We start from the raw sequence: 3,236 nt of genomic DNA on the forward strand, positions 1-3,236 counted from the left end.
AATAGTTTGTTGATGATTCTATAATAATGGGGAAAGCTATGGTGCAGGACTCTAGAAGTTTAAATAATGCTCTGGATAGTTATGGTTCAGCTACTGGACAACTTATTAATTGGTCTAAAAGTTTTGTTTATTTTATCAACACCCTGGAGAGAAGGAGGATTAAAATAAGTAATATCCTGGGTTGTCAATTAGGGAGTCTTCCTGCTTCCTACTTGGGGCTCCCCTTATGCCATGATCCACATGACACTTTTTGGGGAGCTTTGGTGGATAAATTGCACAAGAAGCTAAATGGCTGGAAGGGTTCTCTTCTAAGCCAAGCTGGTAAGGTCTAGCTACTAAAATCTACTCTGCAAAGTATCCATCTTTATGCCATTAGTCTCTTTAGAATTCCTTCCAAGTATGCGGAGGCTATTGAAAAGATTCAGAGAAATTTTTTATGGACAGGGGTTGAGGAGAAGAAGAGAATGAATCTGATTGCCTGGGATAAGGTATGTAAGCCAATAAGAAAGGGAGGAGTGGGTCTTAGACGAATAAGAGACATAAATGAGCTCCTTATGGCCAAGTAGATTTGGAGAGGGTATAAAAATAAGGGAGAGTGGAAACTGATATGGGACAACAAGTATAAAAGACAATGTCCAACTCTTCAAAGCTTCCTTAAAGAGGAAAATATTCCAATTGGCTCCAACATTTGGAAAAATGTTTTTAGAACAAGAGACTTAATTGCCAGAGGTGTAAAATGGAAAATGGGGAAAGGGAATCTTATCCAATTCTGGGATGGTTCTTGGTTGTTGGAGTCCCCTTTGACTGAAAATATTGAGTGGAGTAGATTTCAGAACCAGTGCAAGGAAAGATTTGGATCTATGGTGGGTGATTACTAGGAAGATGGATAGTGGAAGGATTTATCTCAGGTGGATCAGTCCTTGGGAAGTCTGAACAAAGTTATGAACTCTATGGTAAGGGTTGAAGAGGAAGACCAATTAATTTGGAAACTCACAACAAGTTGTACATTCACTATGGCTTCTCTTTATTATCATTAGTACTCTAACATGGAAAGCCCATGCTGGGCTATGGCATGGGTGAAAGGCCTCACCCCTAAGATTAACATTTTTGCTAGACAACCCTTCAAGATAAAATTTTAACAATTGAGAATATCAGAAAAAGAGGTATGAGCATGCCTAGTGTTTGTACTTTATGTAAGCAGAATGAGGAGACCATTAATCATATGCTCTTTCATTGCCCTTTCTCTGTCGATGTTTGGGGAAGATGTCTGGACCACTTCAAAATCATTTGGGGCTTCCCTGAGTCGATTCAGGAGGTTTTCAACTCTTGGCATCATCCTTCAAGGAATAAGTCTACTACTTTATTGTGGAAACTTGCCTTACCTCATATGTGTTGGGGTATATGGAAAGAGAGAAATGACAGATTTTTTAAAGAGAAGTTTTCTAAGGCTAAAATTATGTTTGAGAAAATAAAAAGAAATATAGTGGAAAATATGAATATCATAGGAGGTATTGATAATCCTCAAGACAAGGATGATCAATTTATCTACAATAAGTGGACATTAAAGGGTCAAGAGCACTTTCAGATCAATCCAAGAGAGGGTGTGATATGGGTCAGCCCACCCAATGGGTGGATGAAAATTAACTTTGACGATTCTTCAAAGGGTAATCCAGGTGTTGTAGGATGTGGAGTGGTCCTTAGGGACGAATGGGGAACATGCAAAATTATAAAAAGCATCCCCATAGGAAACCAGACAAACCATGTAGCTGAAGCTATGGCTGCTTACCATGGGATGATCCTTGCTAAGGAAGCCAAATGTACTAGAGTCTGGTGTGAAGGAGATTCATTGAACATAATCAACTGTTTAAATATGAAATTCCCGACTTCCTAGTCAATTAGCAATGCTATTAAAGCGACTAATAAAATTAGTGAGGAATTTAAAATGTGTGTTTTTACACATGTGTATAGGGAAGCCAATTCCTACGCTGATTGGGCTGCCAACCTAGCATGCCAATCAGAAGAAATCATTACTAGTTATGGCGAAAGTGAGATTGCAAGTGAAATGAAATCCCTGCTTAATCTAGACCGCAGCCAAGCTAGGCAATGTGGTACTTTTAATCATAGTTTCTAATGCCTCTTCCACTTTTATCAATGCAAGGTTATTTCGGAGGTAATGAACATTTATATAGGTGTCTTCTTATAATTGTTTGGCACAGATCCTGGGCATTTTGATAGGGCATCCACAGAAACCAGAGAAGAGGTTTTGAAGCGGGGAGAAGGAATTTTAAGGAAAGTGCAGAAAAAATAGGAGGTAATAAGAAAAGATTCAAACCCACCTCTTGCTCAGACTGGAGAAAGAATAGCAAAGTGTGGGATATCCTTCAAGAAGGGGGTCTGAATGTGTTCATGGAGAGGCTAAGTTGGAAAGATCCCATAATTACCAACTATTTCATAAAGAACTGGAAAAATGGCAAAATCCTGGCCGGGTCCCAGATGATGAATGTTGATGAGGTCATTACTGAGGCTACATGGATGATTAGTGAGGGAATGAAATTTTATAGGGACCATAACATATCAGATAAAGCAACAGACAAGTTCCCAGTCACGGATGATGAGAGGAGAAAGATGGTGAAAATTGACAATTCCTACCATGCCCCAAAGAGGATATGCAGGCCATGAAGGTTTGTTTTATTTGCTTCTATCGCCTACATTACTTTGGATGGTAGGTTTTCTAGAGCCTATGGTCATCACTTTGTCCTGCTCAACCATTTTCGCCATGGGGAAAAGGTGAGCTTGCCTTATTACCTAGCCTATTCTATGGACCATACTATCAAGGAGGTTCAGAAAGATCCCAAAGGTGACCATACCCTCCACCAGGGGCTTATGGTTCTGGTTTATAAAATGCTTAAGGGGAAATCCATTGAAAAGCCGATTAAAGGCAAAAATGCAAGAGATGAGACTACGAAGAGTGAAGCCAACAGATTCAAATTTGATTCGGAGACTGAGGGAGATTCAGAAGAGACTAGTAAAAAAGGGAGGAATAAGGCTAAGAGGAAAAGGATTGTGGTGGATTCAGACATTTCAGAGTCTGAAACTGAATCCTTTGAGAAAAAAATTATTAAAAAAAAGAAAGGGAAAGCAATTGGAAAGTAGATTCAAAGGAAGAACACTAAAAAGGGAAATAATAAAGACATCAACCATGTTCTGGTTGATTCTGAGGAGGAAGTTGAGGAGAA

This window comes from Cryptomeria japonica, chromosome 6 (assembly GCF_030272615.1).
Source record: "Cryptomeria japonica chromosome 6, Sugi_1.0, whole genome shotgun sequence".
NCBI classification, from domain to species: domain Eukaryota; kingdom Viridiplantae; phylum Streptophyta; class Pinopsida; order Cupressales; family Cupressaceae; genus Cryptomeria; species Cryptomeria japonica.